The sequence below is a fragment of the Ailuropoda melanoleuca genome, chromosome 15 (assembly GCF_002007445.2).
Source record: "Ailuropoda melanoleuca isolate Jingjing chromosome 15, ASM200744v2, whole genome shotgun sequence".
NCBI lineage: Eukaryota > Metazoa > Chordata > Mammalia > Carnivora > Ursidae > Ailuropoda > Ailuropoda melanoleuca.
In genome coordinates, this window is record NC_048232.1 from 87,762,094 (window position 1) to 87,778,802 (window position 16,709).

At 49.8% G+C, this 16,709-nt stretch overlaps 2 long non-coding RNA genes across 2 annotated transcripts in view; one reads left to right on the forward strand and one right to left on the reverse strand.

Annotated features, from left to right (window-relative positions):
- Positions 1–16,709, forward strand: part of LOC109490159 — a 72,954-nt gene that overhangs the window by 7,518 nt on the left and 48,727 nt on the right. The window lies entirely within an intron of this gene.
- Positions 15,462–16,696, reverse strand: LOC117796468. The gene is made up of 2 exons (XR_004621000.1): positions 16,240–16,696; positions 15,462–16,043 (listed from the first exon to the last, which is right to left on the reverse strand). It is a non-coding gene; the product is annotated as an uncharacterized LOC117796468 (long non-coding RNA).

A 16,709-nucleotide genomic window follows, 5' to 3' on the forward strand; every position in this document is an offset into this window, starting at 1 on the left:
CATGAATGTGTTTTAATTTTCACGTCTTTTAAAATCAGAAGAAAATGATGACTATAGTAATAATGAGTATATAATGATGAGTTCAGCCTGGATTATACTCGTCTTTATACCAAAGCAGTCATAAAATACCATGTTCAACATGTACGGAGGAAGGCACCATGAAAGCAAAGGTGTTGGGGGCCATGAAAGTCATAATGGGCCTCTAGGCTGGTCCAGTCTGTCCCGGGACAAAGGGTCAGATGTCTGGCTCCAGGGAGGCCTCTGGGGGCCCTCTGGGTGCCCTGCGTTCCAGGCACTGGGTTGATACAGCCAGCTGTGAAGAGGATCCAGGGCCTTCGTGTGTGTGTGTGTGTGTGTGTGTGTGTTCCTATGCACACGTATGTGTTTTTTATAAAGGATTCTCAGGCACGTGAGTGTGCAAGACTCCATTCTAGAGACAGGTGAACACAAGGCTGAGGTCAGGTGTGGCCTTGACAGCCTGGTATGCCTGGCCCTTGGGTGCGGGTGGTCACTGGACCAGGAGCCACGGAGGTACCTCCCAGCCATTGTCTCCCTGGGAGGGAGCAGTCTTCGAGGCCCATTCCCAGCCTGGCCCAGTGCTATCCAGTAGATACGGCGTGAGCTGCAAACGGAACCACATCTGTAATTCGACATGTTTGAGCAGCCACTTTTTTAAAAAAGTGCAAATAAGCAGGTGAAATTCACTCTAAAAATAAAATGTATTTTATCTAATATATACGTAATAAAATAGTATATTTCAGTGTGGAATTAATATGAAATTATTAATGAGGTTTTTTTTTTTTCCTTTTTTTCTAATACTGAGTCTTTGAAATCCAGAGTGTATTTTTCACATACATCTCCGTTTGGATGGACTTCCTGAGTTTCAAAGCTTCCACACGTGGCATTACTGGCATTACGGTGCAGGGCTGCTATATTGGGCAGTGCTGGTTTAGCAGGTCTCCATGCCCCCCCCACCCCAGAGTTGGGGAGACTGGTTTTTCTGCTTCTTTTTTTGTGGGTGGCCCTTCTTGGTCAGGGTCAAGGACACTTGCGGTGGCTAGTCAGGCCCCCAGCATCCCTGAGAGCTGAAAGAATGGGTGTTGGGGCTGCAAGCTTCCAGGATGAGGGGGGACTGCTGGAAAGGGTTTCTTCGGCCGTGCTCCCAGACGCCAGGGGGACGGTACAAAGGGCTGGCTTCAGGGTACAATAGTGGGGCGGTTAGTCACAGTGCCGGGCAGCGGGCAGCCACACAGAGCTCCCTGTGTCTGCGCCTGGCCGGGCTGGGCCCTGCAGCCCGGTTTCCCCTGCTGGTTTCCCATCTCTGCCCGTGGCCTTTTGTTTGCACCCCTCCCTCCTCCCCGATTAACCCCCTGCTCCCCGTTGCCTACCTGGCTGCCCGGCTGGGGCATCCTGACTAAGCTCTGGTTTCCATCAGCCAGTCTGGCCAGAGCCAAGCCCCTTCAAGAAGCAGAGCTTGGGCCTGCATGATTTCATTGGCGTCTCTTGGGAGAGAGGTGTCGGAACAGCTCCGTCACTGCGGCTATGCAGGGTTTGTGCGGCTCGAGGAGAGGTTTTCGTCTGAGTGTGATAGCCGTGTGTGCCCGCTCCCCACTGAAACATCCCATCAGCGTTTGAGAGCATTCCCCATGCAAGGGCTGGGCCTTGCTGGAAACAATGAAAAGCCAAAACTGTGAAAAATTAAGGAGTGGCCCGGAAGCTGGCGCCTGCACGGCACATCTTAAAGTGAACAGACTGATATAAATATTTTAATCCTGTGCATAGATGATAGATAAGATAAAATAAATTAGTCATGTCCCAGCCGTGTCTGGGGACCCTCGGGAAGCAGGACTCCCATCAGCATCTGTGCCATGGTAGTTCTCACCGAAGTCTCCCTCCTGGGTTTGCAATCTCAGTGGCTCCAAGATGGATTTGGCTGTTTGTTGTGACTTGACAGTTAAATTATTAACACGTGGAGAAGGTAACCGCCTTCCCGAAGGTAGAGAGCACGGTGAACAGTCTCTCTCTTTTTAATTAAAAATTATCTGTGCAGAGATTCTGCACGTCGGATTTACTTTGCGAAATTAAAGCGGCATGTGTTTTTATTTTAGAAGGCAGGGATGGTTTGCTGTGCCCTGTGTGAGGAGAAGTGAAAGAAAGGGTCTTTTGAAAAGGTGCCCATCTACTCACAGCTTAAAAATTCCAAGTGCCAGACGTTTCCCTTGGAGGAAATAAATGTCTCCCAAGTATTCATCATACCTGTTGATTACATTTTATAATTATTTGTTTTAAATAATGTAATCCTTGCCTGAACCTGGAGGTGTCTTCGGAATATAAAAAGCCTAGGTTTGTTGACACCTCCGTGTTAAAAAAAATCACTGCACGCCAAATCTGGGCCGGTCCGCTCCCCAGACCGCACGCAGGTCCACGCGCTACAACTCACGCCACTGCCGCCTTCCGAAAACAAGTGGTGGAAGACGTATGTTCAGCTCACATCATTTTGTTCTGATTTATTTTAAACCAGTTAAGATGATTTTAGCACAAAGAGTGGTGTATCTTACTTGCTTTCTGAGAGCCATTGGATTTTCAAGCTGGAGTACAAAAATTTTTTTTCCCCCAAAATCCAAATTTAGAAATTGCCTTTTAGAGTAGAAGACAGCATGCTGGTTCGCCTTTTAACTCGCTGTGAAAGAAAGAGACTTTAGATAAAATACACTGGATTCGTAGATTTGTTCCCATCCGTTGTTATCAAGGGGCGAGAAATGGCCCCCTTTTAAAAAATAAGATAAGAAAAGGCGTGTTCCCACATGGGCATCATGAGCTCTTCTGGGGTGAACTCCAGCCCCAGAGGTTCCACAGACATGTACGTGAGTCATCATCCTACGCATGTTTTTTTCCTTCCCAGGGGGAGTGTAGCATTCGGTTCTCATGTCTCCCCGTGACAAAGACAGCCCCAGCCCGGCTGAGGCCCCCGTCCACGGGTCCCAGGGCGACCCACACCTCTCAAGTATAAACAGACACTGGGCAAATACCAGTATTTTAAAACAAACCCAAGAAAATCTTCCCTAATTGCAGTTCCGCCCTAGCCACTGGCACCACCTCCAGTAATGGGAAAAAAAAAATTGGAATAACGGGAAACACAGCCGATCCCCCAGGGAGAACATCTCCCCCGCAGGAGGGTACCGGGTCGAGGTGTGGAAACGGCTGTGGACGCATGGGAGCCTCTGTTCCTGTCCTGGGGCTCTTCCCTTCTCCACGCCTGTTTCCCAGACTTAAAAGGAGAAGAACAGTGTCCATCCGAGCCCACGGTCAAGGGCTGTTGCAGGACTACTACCACGGCAGCCAGTATTTGCACAGCAAAGCTGCCCAGTTTCATTTTCTGTTTGAAAGTGTTTTTCTAAAGGGGAAAGTGCTTGAGCCACGTGAACGGCTGTTATCATCTTAGCAACTTCTCCGGCAGTATATGATTATTACTGTTGATGTTAAACTCCTACCTATTTCACAGTGATTCATTTCACTCTGGTCATGAATTCCATCTACTTGACCTACAATAAATATAGTGTTATCAGTAATACCATCCTTTTCTGAGTATGCAAGCAACATATGCTCATCGCAGAAAACTTGGAAAATACAGAAGAAGGCACGTAAGGGGAAAATTGTTCATCCGAGTCCCCACGGAAGCTCGGTTGCATTTCCAGGATTTCCTTCCAGGCCTTCGTCACCGCCACCAAGGCAATTCTCGTACGCACCTATTTTCAGAATAACTCGGTGACTTCTCTGCTCGAGTCCTCTCTAGACTGCTGTTCTTCAGGGGCAACTCCTCCCTGGCCCCCAGGCTGCCTCCTTCAGGCAGGCCCCCGTGCAGGGTAGAAATGGACCTCGGGCTCCATATCCCCCAGCCTTCCTCCCCGACCGTCCTGGGAGCCATGTCAGGACAGGCCAGACAGACGGCCAATACCGACCGATGGCAGAGCCCCGGCTGACTCAGGGTGTCGGAGGAAAGGGGTGAAGGGTCTAAGATACGGCCCCTGGCAAGGCCCAGGCCGCAGAGATGGGAGAGAGCCAGGCTTGGTCTTCTCAGTGCAGGACAGGGCAAGGGGGCGGAAGGACGGGAGCGGGCACCGTGCAGCCTGGGGGAAAGGGTGAAAAAGCAGGCCTGAGTTCTGGATTCTCGGCAAAGAAAGCCGCTGGAGCCAAATCACTCCTTAGACATGCAAAGTTTCATCAGAACTGTTGAGATAATGTTTCCAAGGTGCTCAGCTTTATGGTCCTGACTTAAACCCACCACACAGTGGGGGGTTTGTGCCAAGCAGCTGGGTAGGCAGAAATAGGCCAGCACTTTAGTGCAAGGGCACAATTGCCAAATGTGTGTCGCAATCAGGTATGTGCCTCGGCTGGTCCCGCAAATCCGTCCGGCCTCTGGAGGGGGACACACTGATTCCCATATTGCTTTCTGGGGCTACTGTGATCCGGAGGAAATTCTAGCATTTCCAAGTTCATTTCTGATACGATAAACGGAGTCTACGGGGTCGACCTTAACCCCCGCTTAGAAGAATGCACCCTTCGACACCCTAACAGCAGATCATTAGAGATTTATTCATAACCCACATTGCAGACAGACTTCGCAGGCAAGGCCATTGGTGGTCACGTTAGTTACAGCAGAGAAATATTAGCAAGAAATGAAATTTGGAATAATAAGGAACGGTGGCGTAAATTATCACGTAACAAAATAATGCAATAGTGTGTCCCTGTTAAAATGCCGTTGACAAAGAGTTTGTAACAGCCTGGGGACGAATGGATACAATATTTCACAAACAGTAAATATGTATGTAAATGATGTAATTGTATGCACATGTTTACTGTTGGGAAGGAAATACAATAGAGTATTATTTCTGAACAATGGCATATCGGTGAATTTTCCTTTTTGCATGTATTTTATGCTTGAATTATTTATATTTTATGCTTACTGCTTAAATGATCTCTATCTTAAATATCTATCTTTAGATTACTTGGGCTTTAGAACTTGCTTTCCCTTCTCTAAACACACGGTATTTTTATAAGCAGAAAAGAAATAATTTTTAAAGGCTTGTGAATAGAAATATAGACAAATGACATAATTTCCTTCAGTAGTTGTGGCTAGACGGCATGTAGCAGAAATATTCGTTAGACCAACAAATATGTATAGTAAGTAAATATTATTCGTTTCTTATAAAAGATTTATACCTTGATAGCTTCTTAATCAAACACTACATGGGGTTGCTGGCCAAACACATACTTGCACAACTAGGGCATAAAAATCTCAATTCAGATTTTGTGTGAACCTAAGGAGAAACATTTCTGCCCCCTCGGCGACAGCATCAGGAAGGGGGAAAAAAGCATTCTTGTTCTTGTTTGGATACTTGGTCCCATACTTGGTCTAACCACCTATGGTTAGACCCTGTGCTTGACTGGGGGTTTGAGCTTTCTGTTTCTACCGCTTGGCAATTTAAAAGGTTCTTCAATTTCCTATCTGGAGAAGCATATAGATTTTGGATTCATCACCCCAGATGATAAGCTGTGGTCTTGGGGTGGAAATCTTGGCATATTTATACTCATTATTTGCCTTTGAAAAAAGAAAGAAAACACTTTTCTTCTGTCCGGCTGCAGTTTGCAGGACTTCCATATCTCAAAACACTATTCTGCAGTCTAAAGACACCTGCTGACTGACAGCTGGAGACGCAGGGGAGCATCTCGTGTCAAGACACGAGGCGAGGATTTTCTTTTTTAACCACAGTGCGACAGGATTTTGTGATGTCGAAAAATCAGTCCACTTTTCCATCTCAAATGCCTTAGCAAGTGTCATTTTTCCCCCCGTAAAATGAATTTCCAGGACGAGCAGTGCTGGGAAGGGTAGAATCTTTAAAACGCGGGGGCCTGGGAAGTAACGCAATGCCCCCGTCGGCTTGAAAGGCCCCGTGGGGCGCGCTCAGAGGGACCCTGCGCCGGCTGCCACATGGCTCAGGTGAGCCGGGACCTGCAGGGACCCGCGAGGACTCGCCGGCCTTCCGCAGAGTAGCCCCCCTCCAGGCCCCGGGTCGGCCCCGCGTCAGGGCCTGGCAGGCACAGCCTCAGTTTCCCCGGCTGCCTCTGCCGGTGGGGAAGCCGGCGGGAAGGGGTCTGCACGCGGTAGGCCCGGCCGGCCAGGGAGGTGTCCGGCTGGGAGGTCCCGCCGGCCTCCGGGGCGCGACCCTCTAATCCGCTTTAGTCAATATATTGTGCACTTTACTTCGGCAAAGTAAACAGGGCGGGCGAACAAAGCGGCGGCCGCCCGGCCCGCGACTCCCTGACCCCGGGGTCGCGCCCTTTGTTCGCCCTCAGTGGGGCCGCCCCACCGCCCCGCCGCAGCTAATTGGGGCGCGTGCCGCCGCCGCCGCCGCCCGCAGCCGCCGCAGCGGACCCCGGCCCCTGCTCGGCCCGGCTTCGGCCCCGAAGGCGGACCCCAGATCCCGGCTCCTGGCTGGGACCCGGACCGGGAGGCGGACCCTGGACCCTGCTCGGACCGGAGGCGGACCCCACACCCGGTCCCTGGCTCGGACCCGGAGGCGGACCCCAGACCCCGAACCCTGGCTTGGCCTGGAACTCGGACCTAGGCCCGGACGCGGACTGAGACCCGGATCCCGGACCCCAGACCCCAGCTTGGGGTCAGGACTCCGACCCGGGACCCCGGCTTGGACCCGGATCTCTGCCCTCCGCAGACCCGGCCGCGGCCTCCAACTCAGACTCCAGGCCTCGGTTCGGACCCCGCACCCCGCCCTGCCGCGCAGTGGACAGGATCCCCGGCCCAGGTCGACCCGGCCGCAGTCTCAGACTTCAGGCTCTGCTCTGCGCGAGATGCGGACCCCAGGCCCCAGATCCGGGGCCCACCGGCCCCGCCCCGGCCCGCGCGGACCCCGCCCGCGGTCCTGCGCCGCGAGCCCGAGGGCTGCCTGGTGGAGGCGCTCGCAGGCCTCCCCTCCACCCACCAGAGCTGGGTGCGGGCACAGTCGTGTCCCCCTCCCCAGCCAGGACTCTGGCACCCGGGGCTGCACGAGACTAACCCCGGTTGCCTGCTGAGCCTGGTCCGTGGACAAACCCTAGGCAGCCACTACCGCCACGTGGGTACCTGTCCCCCTGGGGGAAGGGCCCCAACACCCCAGCAGGAGACACCTCTAGGCAGGGCCCTTTAGGCTAGGTGGAGGTGCAGAGAGGAGAGGTTTACTGTGCCTTGTTTTTCTTTCTTACTCTTTATTTCTGCTGGGAATCCGGCAGATGGGAAAGAAAAGGAGATCCAGGGAAGCAGAATTCCTATGTGAGGGAAAATAGGAACCTTCAGAGCCTTCTCCACCTGGTGCACTCTGTCCCCCACCAGGCCTCACGACCTCTCCGGAGTCTGCCTGTGGCTCTAGGTAAGGCTGCGAATGTGGAGGTGTTTGTAAGGCAGTTGACCCTAACGTGGGGCCTTGGCCAGTCCATGTCCTCTGTGTTCTTCGTTTTTCCTTCAAATTCTGGACAAGGTTATACTTTTTATCCCAGAAAGCTTTTGAGATTTAGCTCCTTGTCACTTATTTTTTTTAAAGATTTTTGTCTGTTTTTTAAAAAGCCCTTTCTCCTATACTTAGGTGCAGAAGGGAAAGAGAAAGGAGTCTTGGAAGGTTCTGACTTGGAAGAGGAGCGGAGTGGCCTCTAGTTCTTGCTCAAGCCCACTCCTCCTTCAGTTCATGGCTGCATTTGCTTGGCTTTGCTGCAGAGACTCTCTCTTAAATGTTACATTTGTTTCTGAGCGGGTTGTCTGTGGGGTGGAACGTTCTAACTTGGAATTTGGCTTCGGGAAGTTTTGGTGTCCTGGAGTCGCAGGCCATGCCTTACTGTTGTGAGGACAGAGCTGAGCCGGGGGGTCCTGCCTGCGTGCGAGCTGGCATCGAGGCAAGCACTAGGGCCATTTCCATATGTGGTGCAGATCTCTTCGGGAAAGGGAAGCCCCCTGGAGGCATGCCCTGCTAGGCTCACCTTCCGTTGTATGATTTCCTAAAGAACCCAGTTTCTTCTCTTTATCCCCTTCCTCGTTGGCGGTCCCCCACCACTGCAGCACCTACCTGTCCTTTCTCTGCTCTGAGGAGCAGTAAGTTCATCTGATCAGCCTCCGTGTGCCCCTGCAGAATGCTGATGTCTAGGCCCGGGCCCCTGGACACCCCCCCCCCCACCCCGGGAGAGAACTGCCACAGTGAGCCTCTCCGCAGGCAGCCAGGCATCAGTGGTCCTTGCTGATGCGGGATTTGGAGATTTTCCCAGGCCGTCCTGGTCACCTGCTTGGCCTTTTCTATCGAAACGACTGGCGTGGGCCTGCCAGGTTCGCAGAGGGCAGAAAACAGGGGGAAGGCTCAGGTGCAGCTCAGAGCCACCCTGGCTGTGTGGCTAGGGAGACCCAGCCCTCAGGGTGCTGCCCTCCGCCCCCAGCAGAAAGGGTGGTTGACAGAGAACATCGCAAACCCTGAGCTCAGGCGAGGCTGCTTTGTTACCAGGACTTTGGCAGGCCCAGCGGCAAGCCTCGTGTCTGGGACTGTACACCGGAGGTAGGCTCATCCCAGCCCGGATCTGAGGGGGAAATCAGGGTGCCCCTGGCTGGGAAGGGCAGACGCCTCAGAGGACCGAATATGGCTGCAGGGCTGAGGGATCGCCAGAGCTGGCCAGCTTAAGGCACTTCTGGGACCCAGATTTCAATGGGGCTCTGTTTTTCCTGGGAACGGTTCTTACCTATAAAATGAGCCTATGTGTGTGTGAGTAGGAAGAGGTGGGTGGTGATGTTTAAGGAAAAAGAAAGAAAGAAAGAAAGAAAGAAAGAAAAAGAAAGAAAGAAAGAAAGAAAGAAAGAAAGAAAGGAAAAGAAAGACAAAATAACAAAATAGCATGTGTGCCTTAGGGCCCCAGGTTTGGGCAGTATCAGGCCAAGAGTCTGTTTCACCCACTTGGGCCTCAGTTTCCCTGGCCTATAGGGAGGTACGATAATGTTTGTTTTGTCTTCCTCCCGGGTTTTGAGGATCCCGTGAGACAGACAGAGGAGAGCGCTGTGTGAATTATGAAGCGCTTGCTGCATACACTCGAGGTGCCGTCCTTACGAGCGTAGGACAAACCCCCTGCTCTAAGGCTCTAAGCGACTCCTGCGGTACCTGGCCCAGACCACAGGCTCCGGCTGTTTCTGAAGGGTATCGAAACCCTCTGCATTAGCTATAAGAAGGACGTGTGGGCCAAGCATAGTGAGAAACCCAATAAGATAAAGAACGTCCTCGCCCCCTCAAGGCCTCTGGACAGGACACCAAGATGGCCCCCAACTGGGGGGATTGGATTTGACGGTTTAGAGACCCTCCTCCTTCTGGCACGGACGCCCGAGAGCCCTGAATGTGGATCCCAGAGTCCAAGCCCAGACTCTGTCTGCAGCCATGCCCAGCCAGGCTAGGGTAAGGGTCTGAGGGGTCCAAACCCCAGCCCAGCCCACAAAACGTGACCTTCTCTCAGAGGGATCCAGCCCCCGTGGCTTCCAGAGATGCGGCCGCAGAGAGCACATCTCAACCCCGGCCCCTTGCCTCACTCCCCAGTGCTGGCCTTGCCGCTTTTGTCCTAATGACAAAGAAAGAGGTCCGCTTGGTCTGCCATCCACAGATCACAATGTATTCCAGGCAAAGACTTTCTGTATCTGAGACCGGTCCTTGCTATCTAGCTAGCAGGTTCTGTTTGCACTGGCTTTCGGTGTTCGCACATGTGTAATGAAAAAGGAAGTGGCCCAAAGTCAGTTCCGGGGCCGGCCGGCCCATTGCCTGGTGTAGGGGCTCTCCAGCAGGACCTCGAATCAGCTCCACGCTGTAGGGCAGCAAAACTTGTATTCCTATATACACATACACACGCATGCACACGCACACACAAAGGCAAGTGCGTGCACATGCGCGAACAAACGTATCCCAGGATATCCTCGTGTTGTTAACATTTAATGTTCTAATTTTAAATTTTGAGGCACCAACTGGCTGTCTTAAGAGGCTCATTCAGGCTGTCTGCCTTGGAGCTATTTTATTTACAAGTCTTTGCGTGGCGTCAAAGGGCTCTGTGTTTCTTGCAGACCGAGTTCGGGTGGTTGAGTGTTTTGGTTTTTGGCCACAGCTGGTTACTTTTTCCGAATCTGTAGATCCAGGTGTGCGTTGAGAAGTTTTTTTTTTTTCCCCCAGCAAGAGAAGTTTCCCAGTGAGCCTTGGAGATGTCCTAGAAGTTTCCAGCATTCTATGTGTGAGAGACTGTCAGTTTAGGGTTTGTCAGTGTGCGGGAAGGAGGCAGCAGTCACTCCTCCTAGACAAGAAGATGCAAAAGGGGCCACGTTGGAAGCAGGATCATGTAGCAAATTGAGAATCCCGAATTGAAAAACTGGTTAATGGAAAGATATTAGCAAAGGCGCGAGCGCCTGAAGATGGTTTGGAATCTCTGAGCCTCGTGGAGAACCAAGTCTGTGCACACCTCTCCTTATTTTGAAATATTCTTAAAATACAGGTTCCTTGTGTAAAAATTATGTCGACTCATATTTTCAAGATCAATGCCACCCCTTACCTGATTGCTTACATTACCACTTTCTTTTGGTTAAGGGAAATGAACTTCATGTCCTTTTAATATTAGGAATTATACCAAAAGTTGCTCTATAAATAGCAAGAAACAAGACAGAACAAAAGCGTCTGTTTGAGTATTTTTCTTTGCAGTCATTAAATAGTATCTTGTCCTGCAGTGGTAAATTTAGCTAAAACATTTCTTGACATTTTCTGTAGAAAGGGCATAGATGAAAAAGCCAGCTTTAACCTTGTCTTTGTGTTAACCAGACCTAAAAGCTAGGATATTTACCCATTCAGGAAAATGAAACTGCCAGTATATAAAAAGCAAATTACTTGCCTGTGCCGTGTGAAATCATATTAGATTTTAAGAAAATAAAATGGGAGTATTTTAGTAAGACCAATGAGATCGAATTCGAAACAACTTGAAACGTCCCCTCAAAAATCCGTCTTCTGCATGGGACCACTTTGCCGGCAGCTGGAGTTCTTTGCAATCATTTTAAAGAACGGGTCTGTGAAATCTTGATTTTAAAAAAACGTTCCTGCTGTCCTTTGCAATTTAACAATGAGCCTTTTGAGTTCTAAATCAGGATTTATTTCCTTTCTTTTCTTCTTCTTTATTCTAAGGGCTTATAATTTACCTAGCTCACTGAGGAACTGCATGGCTAAGAAATGATACTAAAGTTCTCATTTCATCTAGGGGGAAGAAAAAAATTGAGCTGACTTTTGGCAATATTTTTAAAAAATTAAAAATAAACATTTGACAGTTTTTAAAGTTCGAAAGTGCTTTACATGTTTAATAGCTAAAGGCTGCTTAGAGCTGATTCAAAAAGACTACGTAGTTATTGAAATAATGACTACTTCAGGCTCCATACAAAGGACTGGTAAGATGCAAAAATATTTCAAATAAATCAAGGCTTTTCAACTGTGAAACGAAGGCATTTCTTGGATATTTGGGGAGAGCAATTCTATTCAGATTTTCTGATGTTTTTTTCATTTTCATGGAAATAGGTAATTCTGTCTACCAAAAACTGTTAAATTCCCAATTCCAATCTGTCTTTAATTGCTAATACAAATTGGCTATATGTGGCACATTAAATCCTTTAGGAAAGTGTCAATTTCCCAATTGGTGATGATTCCATTTTAGGGCTTACAGAATTGAACAATTGAAATAAATTCAGTGCCCACTTCTCTTTGAGAGTTAATTTTGATTTTTAAAAACTTTAGTTTGTTCTGTGCTTTTTCTCATTCCTTATATAATTCTGAGGGCCTCACTTGGGCGTGTGGTGTATACATGTATGACCAGGGTATTGACCTGTCATTCGTAGTTCATTTTTTCTGATTTGTGTTGTTACTACTTGGGAATGAAAAAGATTCATTGTGATTCTTCATCTGTAAGGGGAAATTTTTGATACCAGAATATGTGTATTATATACAGTATATTCATATATATATATATATACACACACACATATATGTATGTACGTATATGTGATCGAACACATATTTATTGCAGACTTCTGGTTGTTTTTTCTCTCCTTTTATTTGAAAAAAAATTAACCTCTTAAGAGTGCTTTCAGCATTCTTAGACTTTTTTCTAAATATACATACACAGGTAACACATCATGAAAGGGGAATGCGTGGATTTCTAAAGTGTGTTAAATGTGACAAAACTGCTGCCCACATGTTTCTAAACAGACGTGTGAATACATGGGTAGGGAGTTCCTACCCATCAGTCAGGAGAGAGCATGAGGCATGCTACTGACCATCATCAGGGGCAGACCCACTAAGTCTGTTCCATATATATGTATGGATATTTATCTATATTATATATTATATATACATATTTATGTGCGTGTGTGTATTTTTTTTTTTTTTTAGAAAGAAGATACAGACATGTTCTGCCAGCATGCTGGGGTTTTTTTGGGGGGGTGGGGTGGCAACTAGTGTAAAGTTCTGCCTTCTGTTTTCTTCCTGCAACATGCTTGTCCTGTAGCTAGAGTTTTATTTCGGTTGCTAGTGAGCTAATGCCGAGGTTGACATGAAATGGGGTGAATGAAAGCGAAAGATTTTGAAAATGCTTCATTATGTTTGCAAGGAAAGAATCCTTTCTATGGTGCTTGCTCACATTTCCTTCCCCAGCCCGAGACCCTCACTCGATGATCCTTCCCTTGCTTTACCTGTAGCTACACCAGCAGGCTTCTTTCCCTCGCCCCTTCCTCAACTATCTCCTTGCTTATGCAAGGTGAATTGATGCCAATGGGTTTGTGCGCAAATCACAGAGTACAAATAAAGCCGCATAAAGTAGGGGTATGCATTATTACGAAATAGGCAGATAGAAATGCAATCCCAAACCGGCAGACTACTTTGAGACAAAAGCAACAACAACCAAAAAAAAAAAAAAAAAAAAAAGGAAAGAAAAAGAAAAAAGAAAAAAATCATAAGCCTGGTTTGCTTTTACACACAGCACCCAGAGCCTCCGAGTAGCTCCTCAGAGGGCACATTGTCTGGGATGACCGAGGAAGGGGCACCTTACCCAGGAGCCGCTACGCTCTGACGATCTCAAGCTTATTGGGCCAGCTTTGGAAACATCATTATTCTTGAGTTGATGTTCAAAACCCAAGTGAAAATGTAAGTTTTCACTCACACGCATCCTGCTTGCTTTAATTAGATTAAATGCATCTGTTTACTAAGTCCTTGGAATGCCTTGGATACGGACATTTTTTAACTATTAAAAGTCACTGCGTTGAGAAAAGAGACAGTAGACTGGATTGCCCGTGGCCTTCCTAAGCTGGTCTGAGGCCGGAGGCTGAGCCGGGGGACACAGGGGCTCAGGGGGCAGAGCAGGAAGTGGCCAGCTGCATTCCCATTAGGCAGATCTGGGGAGAAATCAGGAAAAAATAACTGTATAAGGCTGATACTATAAACATCCTGGTATATCGAGAGCCTTCCTAGAACTCATTTTTTTGAGCATCTGACCTTAGGCGTGGTGTGGCCCAGAGGCACAGACCAAGTTCTTCTTCCAGGAAAACTGTCCATCGTTAACACTCACCAGCGAACTCGGATCTTCCAGGTTTCTTTTTTGATAATTTGAGCACACTTTTTAATATTACTTACTTTGAAGAATGTAATTTTATAGCAAGTTGAAAAGAGACTTTTAAAAACCAACCTGAATAATGCCCAATGGAATTACCTGAGTGCTATTATTTTCCTTGAATAAAGCAGAATTTGATTTCTGAATCTGCAACCAAATTATATGTAAATCCTTGCCAAGTATAGAGGGGATTAAAAAAAAGTGTGTTTTACCAAATAAAAATTGGGAGGAGGAAAATAGCATTAAATTAACTTATTACTGTGTGTGAGAGCAAGTAAAAAAAATCAGCTAATAAAAAGGTTAGCGAGTCGGTATGATTATACACTGATTTCAGGTGAAAATTACAAAGCTAATATGCTAGCATTTGCTCATCGCCTTCAGTAATGATACAGTTGTCAAATTTGTATTTGTGCCAAATGAACAAAAGTTGTAAGTGGCATAATGTAAGATCATCTCTTTTTCTTTGTGGCTTTTTAAATTCAATGTTTTAATCCACCAATTTAATCACAAAACATATATCACATTAGTTATAATATTTATAGTGTTTTAGAGAAGTGATTATAGACTAGAGCGTAGTGGATGGAGGCAGTGTGTGTGTGCGTGCACGTGTGCGTGAACGTTATCACAAAGGTACGCACATCTCCACGGTTTACACTTGGGAACGGTTTTGTGTGAAAATAGTAACCATATATTTATTTTCAAAATCCCCGTTCGATCATTAACCGAGCTTGCTCATTATTTTGGAAAAACAAGGTTTGGTATTAAAATGGCCCGAGACATACTGTGTTTAGATGTCTGTATTCAGCCAGTCTCTAAAAGCATTTTCTTGTCCTGGAGTCCCCAAAGTTGCTCAGCCACAGAATGTCTAACGTGGTTTTTAAAGCAGTTGAACCACACGGTAGAGATAGGGGGACCGGGGTGTGTGTGTGTGATGGCAATGGGTTCTTCCTCGGTGTGGCCGGAGCAAGAGGGAGGTGAGAGAGGCTCTGGGTGGCTCTTTGGGACTGCCCGACACATACTCAGCTTGTAGGAACCTGTTCTCTTACCCCACAGCCCAGGTTGGGGCTGGGAACTGTAATAGGGAAGAAAATTATAAAGGACTCTGCTAGACAGGAGGGATTGTTCTTTTGCCATATTGCCATAACATGGGCACGGCATTCCCGAGATTCAAGCCGCTACAAGGGTGTCCTTTTCTGAGGAAGGAGGAACACAGAATTCCTAGGCTTCCAGCTCTGGACCCCACAGTCCTTGAGTCTGAGAGGGCCACCCTGGACCTTCCTCGGGGAAAGAGTGAAACCCACCCCATTGTGAAGTCACCGCTGCTTGGGCCGTCTCTGCTCTGCCTGTTGTCAGCAGCTGTGAAAAGTGAAAGTTGGTCAGCGTTTCAATGAAAAGATTAACTGGAAAACATTTCTACTCCATTTTATAAAACTCCATTTCTCATAGGAGTAAGAAAAGCCGTCCCTAGAAAGAGGCCACAGTCAGAGCCTAACACCCAGGAAAGCCATTTCGGAAAGTTCCTTAATATGTCCTGAACCTTTCCCCTCCCCACAAAACCACGTTTGCCATGGAGGGGGGGTGTCCGGCTACAAATCAAGACTGAGGTCGTAGGGGTCTAGAGAACTTCCAAGCTGGGTTGGTGGGCAGCCCAGGCGCTGGCAGGGCTACTCCAGCTGCCCCAGCCCAGCCCTACCTCGGGCAGCCAGTTCTCCCTTTCTGGGGAGTCCAATCCAATATGGAATGGAGTTTCCTGGGAAGCAGGGCACACGAGGAACTTTTTGAATGTACCAATGGCATAAAAAGTATATATATTTTTATGACAACGAGCAAGTTTCAATTGGTTGACAGAAATGGCGAGATGTGACGTCAAGGGACACTGGTTAGAATGCCAAGGCCGGCTGGGGGGGGGGGGGGGGGGAGACAGGCACAGAGAGACATTGGGATGGGGCCCAGGAGGCCTTGTTCCCTTTGGGCCCCCGTCGCGGGCGTCCGGGGACAGCCAGGTCCATCTGGCTCTAAGAGAGGTTCATGCCCGGACAGGGAGAGGGGTTCTGAGCATAGTGACCCGGTGTTGTCCCCGAGCGCCAGAGGCCCAGGCCTGCCTCTCTGCGGGGAAAGCACTCAGGCGCCACCGCCGAGGCGGCAGGATAAAGCTGCTGCGGCCTCCTTGGTGTTATAACCAGGGTCGGGACCCTGGAGCCCGGCCTGTCGAGACCCCCCGGGAGGGGGCGCGGGAAGGAATCGCGCGGCCCCGGGGTGTTGCAGTGTAATCGGCTCTGAGAGAGCGAAGCTGCGGCCTAGAACTTCTCCCCGCAGCTCCTACGTACGCCCTGGGCCAGGGGAGCAGGAAGTTGTTTCTGCGGGGAAGGAAGAGAGAGAGCTCGGAGCTGGGCAGCGGCCCTGGGCACGGTGCCCCCGCCACCCCACGCCTTCCCGGCACCCTGAGGGCACCCCCCTTCCGCCAGGCACCTTGCGCACCCCCTCCATCTCTGGGCTCTGTGCGCTGCCCCTCTTCACTTCACCAGGTCCCGTGCACCCCGCCCCCCACCACACCTGGCACCGCGCCCCTCCCTCTGCCGGACGGGCGCTGTCCGCAAAGCCGCCGCGGGGTCGCCCTGGTGCGCACCCTGCCCTGGGGGAAGCCCGCCGCCGCCGTCGACCCCAAGCTCTGTCCCAGGACCTCGTCTAGAGCTCCGGGGCACACGCTGGCCCCTGCAGTACCGAGCCCGGCGACCCTAGCCGCTGTCCGCGGCGCGCACGGGTCTGCGCACAGGCCAGGGACCGTCGGTCCGCCTGGGGTCTCCGAGCCGGGCCCGAGCCTGCGCGCGCGCCCCGCTGCCCGCAATCATGGCAGCTGGCGCCTCGGAACGCAGCCGCCGAGCGCGCTCCGGTAGCCGCCTCGGTGCCAGGGCGGCCGGGCGAGCAGGGGCCAGGGATAGCGCCTGCCCGCCCCCGCAGCCGCGCGGCCCCAGGGCGCGAAGCTGGAGGCCGATGGGGTCCTAGCGGCGCGGTGCCCCCTGGCC